This window comes from Cebus imitator, unplaced genomic scaffold, assembly GCF_001604975.1.
Source record: "Cebus imitator isolate Cc_AM_T3 unplaced genomic scaffold, Cebus_imitator-1.0 Scaffold60, whole genome shotgun sequence".
In the NCBI taxonomy this organism is placed as follows: domain Eukaryota; kingdom Metazoa; phylum Chordata; class Mammalia; order Primates; family Cebidae; genus Cebus; species Cebus imitator.
The window spans coordinates 6,763,363-6,768,709 of NW_016107375.1; the positions used below are offsets into that span (position 1 = coordinate 6,763,363).

At 41.1% G+C, this 5,347-nt stretch overlaps 1 protein-coding gene across 2 annotated transcripts in view; it reads right to left on the minus strand.

Moving 5' to 3' along the window:
• Window positions 1–5,347, minus strand: part of SETBP1 (SET binding protein 1) — a 377,233-nt gene that overhangs the window by 152,234 nt on the left and 219,652 nt on the right. The gene's annotated exons all lie outside the window — the stretch shown is intronic.

Below are 5,347 nucleotides of genomic sequence, written 5' to 3' on the forward strand. Positions count from 1 at the left end.
AAAAAAAAAAAAAAAAAAAAAAAAGGTACATACATGAAACAATATTAGCACTTAGACTATATAAGTGCTTAATACAGGTACTGGTTAGGATGGGTTTGACAGGAGCAAAGGACATGAGAAGACACTATAAACTGTGAGAGAGAGAGACAGGTATACATAGTATGTGGGAAAAGAGTTCTAGGGAAGTGCTGTTCAAATGATGGGAATATTAAACATCTGCACTCTCTAGCCACATTGAACTACTGAGTACTTGAAATGTGGCTAGTGTGACCCAAGAACAGAATTTTAATTTTACTTAATTTTACTTAATTCAAACTTAAATATTCGCATGTGGCTAGTGGCTACCACATGAAAGCACACAGCTCTAGATGGACCATGAGCCTAGACACGCAGAGTAACTAGATTCTAAAGTAAGTTGGTAACTGGAGAATTAATGCTTACTATGGGAATTTAAAAGATACTGTATGTTAAAGTACATATTGGCGGGAAATAAGAAAAAGCGGTGGTTCTTAATGGTTTACGAACCTCAATGGTCCAACATTTCTAAGAATGCTTGTCCCTGGGTAATATTTCTAACTGCTCAAGTCATGATTACTGCAGAATGGATCTGCCCAGTTTAACAGCGCTTCTATGTGCAGCATATTTATGCCCCGAGTGTATAATGTCTGGCTGTAATGACAGAAAAGGTGGATTCTAGGGGTGGAATACATCATCAAATCGCTAGGATGTCACCAAGCCCACTGCGTGGGTTAAATGCTACAGGCAGAGGGTTGTACCACCCATTCCCCACCTTCCCTACCTCCCATCCTACCCAAAGCTTCAGCCAAAAGGAAGAAAATGCCTCCCACATGGCCACAGGCTGTAGTGCTGCCCCTCGGTGGCCAGAAGTCACTCACATGCAGGCAAAGATGATGTTAAGAATACAAAGAATCAGAAAAAGATTGAATTCATTAGATGAATCTGTTTGGCTTCAAAAGCTAGAATCTCAAAAGTCTATCTCCTGCTGACTTTATTTTTCTTTCAACTTTTCAATGCCATTGCTCCTGCCTGAACAAAGGACAAGAAAGTCCAGTCTCATCCCAGAATAGATAGAAGAGCATAGAATAGACAGCTATACACCACTGCAGGACTCGAGATTATTGCTCATGCTGGGCAGGGTAGGGTAGAAAGGCGACAGCCCATCAAAGCAAGAGGTGGCTAATTCCTCCAACAAAACTAAATTAACAATATTAGCTCAAGTGAGGAAGCTGAATCTTCTCAGGGTGTTAAACAGTTTGTTCTGTTTTATATATTAAAGACCCATGTATAATTTATTGTTTTTGTAGAGTTAAATGAGTTCACATGTTACATTTAAAAGGTTGGGGCAGACAAGAGATTTTATTTGTTTCTAGTATTATTTGGCAGAGTATAAAAGTCCCTGCACTCAGAATTGGAAGGCTTGGGCTCAAATCCACACCCTTTCTGGTACCAGCCAAGTGCCCTGGGGCAATCATTCAACCCATTTCCTTCACTGGTGGTTGTGGCAGCCCTTCTCAAGCAGAGTTGAGAGGACTTAGTTCCCTAACCCAGTGGTTCTCCAACCAGAGTACGCTCAGAATCACCTGGAGGGTTGGTTCAAACAGTACTGAGTCCAACCCCCAGAGTAGGCATGGAGTATAGCCTGAGAATTTGCCTTTCCAGCAAGTTCCCACGAGAAGCTGATGCTGCTAGTTCAGGGGGCACACTTTGAAAACTAATGTCCTGTGGCATTCATTGTGAATGAATTTTTATCCTATGAATCTAGAAAGGTACTAGCTATGTATCATCCTTGGGAGAACAGAGAAAATAAATCACTCAAATCATTTCCTGTAAGACTATTTTCTTATGAAACACAGGCTAGTTACAAGGATCCATGGAGAGAAAAGCTTTGAGGTGTGTTCACGGCTGTAAGGCAGCATAAAGATCTCTGTAAGATCAATAGTCAATTGATGGATTCTTCTTAAGTTTGTTCTCCAATTTACAGTTTGACATTCTTGAACTTCTTTGTTTTAAGAGCAGTGATTCCCAAACTTGGGCCATGAATCAGAATCATTGGCAGGACTTGTTAAATACAGATTGCTGAGGCCCAACCCCAGAAACTCTGAGATAGAAAGCCAGGGAAAAGACCTGAGAACCTGCATTTTCTAACAGGTACTAATGATGCTGCTGTCCTAGGACCACTCTTTGAAACCACTGTCTATTCATCTCAGCTTTCTTTCTCCTTGCCTGGACCTTCCAGTCCAGGGGTTGGCAAACTGTATCACCTGTTTTTTAAATAAAGTTTTATTGCAACACAGCTGCACCCATTAATTTTTGTATGGTCTATGGCTGCTTTCGACCTACAATGGCAGAGTTGTGTCATTGCAACAGAGACTGTATGGCTTGCAAAGTCTAAAATATTTACTATTCAGCTCATTATAGAAAAAGTTGGCCAACTTCATCACTAGTCTTTTTCCTTTCCTTTAAGCATAATATTTATTAAATATCTTATATTTAAAAAGCATTTAATATATATTTCTCTATTTTATCATCACAATCATAGAAATGAATTTTGAGTCTCTTCTACCTTAGAAGGATGAATAATTTGTCCAAAGGCACATAGAATCTGAGTCAGGACCAGCTACATAGTTTGTGGAGACAAATGCCTAATAAAGTTGTGACGCCCCTTGTTCAAAGATTAAGAACTTCAGACAGCAAACACCAAGCACTAAACCAAGTATGAGATCTTCTAAGTATGAGCCCTCCATGACTGCCAGGGTGGAATGCCCATGAAGCCAGCCCTGGCCTGAGTAGGGAGTCCAGCCTTGAGCTGTCTGGTCCCAAGGCTTGGAGCACTTTCCTACAAGGCTGACCATACAGCATGGCGAGTGTGCACTGGCACGGGTAATTACTGCAGTTTTATTTTGGAGACAGAATCTCCTTTCATGTGAAACCATGATCCATTGCAATCCCCAATTATGATCTCCTTTGGGGCAGAATGACTCTCTCTATTCCCCAAAAAAGTTTGGTATCTGGAAGTCACTCGACAAATGTGGCTATTTATTTAAAAACTTACTGTCTTTGTTCTAGTGAATATTTAAAATAATTTTTCAATAAATCATTGGTGGATTAGTGGATATGAATAAAGGCAAAAGCATAGAAAGACACTGAAGAGATTATTGTTATAACTCTACAAAAGGAAAAAAAACTGATCTATAAAAACATTATACCTTATTTCACTATCCCTCAAAAATTCATGGAGGACCCCAGACTAGAACCCAGTATCTCCTGACATGAGACCCAGGACTGTTTTCCAAACTCAGCAGAGAGTATTTCCATTTGGGCAATCCCTCAGTGTTGAGGTGTAAGTGACAGCAGTTAAAAAACACATGGAAAGCCAAGCCAGGGATCATTTTAAAGAATGCAGCATCTCATGTTATTTGATCACTATATTCTCTGAGCATTTAATCCTCTCAAATATTTTGCAATCACTTCCTTTAATTACAGAGAAAACACATTGGAGTGATGTGGGTGCTCGGGTGTGTCCCCTCCTGTTTCCTTCTTTCTGTTTAATCAAGAATTTGAATCACCTTTCAGCTTCCTAATCCTCTAATCCTAAAAGGAATTTACTCTGCTCCAAACTCTGCTTGGCAAGACTGTATAGTAGAACCCAAAGCCCTTTCATGAAGACTGTGAGAAGGGAGAGAAAATCCTGGAGGCAGGCTTCCTGGCTTCCTTCCCAAAACTCAGGAAATTGGGGCCCCTTGAGAGAATTGTCTTCCAGCTAATATTTTGAAGATACACATCTGGAACCCCTCCATCAGATTTACCTTCAGGGCTTATTAAAATTCTAACTTTCTAGGTGGGTTCCACTGTAGCCATGCTAATTTAGAAGTTGGAAACAGAAAATATATCTATCCATCTATATCTTTCTATCTATATTTAAATTTTCCCAAGTGATTCTCCTATGTACCAAACATTGAGAAGTGGCTAGCCATTTACATCCTCAATGTACATTCACTAGGTAAATAAATTCATTCTAGGAAACTCATTGGCACATAATAGTGTAACTCAGTTTAAAGGTATGAGTTATAAATATATAGCATCAAGTAGTCGTGTGGCTAAAAAGGCCCTTGAATAATATGAGTCACTGTTGTGGGATCCAGAAAGAATGTGGAGGAACAATGAAACAGGCATCTCTCTATGGAAAGCTATGCTGAGTGACAAGTAAAGGGCCTGAATGAGTTTAGAGTCAGAGTTTCTATTCCTCAGAAGTCAGGGCACTATCACCGCAATTACTGTACACACTTACCTTTCTAGGACAGCTGATATTTCCAATATTCTGACTGTCTCCCCTGAACACTCATATACTGGAAGTCTCAACATTTCAGTACCACTCTACATGCCCAGAAGTGCAATAAAATCCTATATCAGACCACACATCTGTATTTCTGGCTTGATGAATGTGGTCACCATAACTAAGAGAACAGCCCGAAGCTCAGATTGTCTTCCCCCATTAGCACGAGAGCTGTCTCCCTCCATCTAAAAAGATGGCCTTGCTTTGCCCCTGCACAGCTGCTCTTGTTCATATGCTGCCAGTTACACGGCTGCTCACTCTTTTCTATTTACCTATTCTCTGTGAGCAGGAGCAGCATTTCCTAGTTTTCTCCTCTCACAGACGCACCTGCAGTGTTTCCCACACAACTCAATTAATGCTATAAACTAGTAAAAGATGATGGCCCCCGCTTGATTCGAGGAACTCATCAGTAAAATGAGCCCGATGTGTCCCAGACCACATGCTGGGAGGAATACGAATTTGTAACACACCTTCTCATCAGCCCCGGGTCGCTAAATAGGGCAGACTTTTTTTTTCCACGGAGCCTCCATATGTTCAACTCACATGGATCAATAGAAGCACCATATTGTCTTCACAAAAGCTTCAGATCCTCACCCTTTCTAATATACAGAAGGTCCAGATTGTTTTTTCTCAAACACAGGGATGCCCCGAAGCTTCAGCTGACAGCGTGGGATAGGGAAGCAGCCCACAGTGAGTTATATGGCCACAGACTGTGGGCCACACCTCACCAATTTGGGTTTCAAATAGCCCCCAGAGGACCCTGCAGAACTTAAAAGCAGAGAGATTCAGCAACTCTGGAGCGAAATGCAATCTTAACCTCTAACGTGCTTTTCTGCAACAAGGCAGAAAATCAAAAGTGAGGAGTGCACAGCTGCCCCCCCTAAAAGCGAAGCAAAGTCTCAACAGGAATGAGTCAACATGCTCTGGGCGACAGCTGGGTAAACATTTCTGATCAAGCCTCACAGTTTTGATAGAACCGTGTGTGTGTGTGTG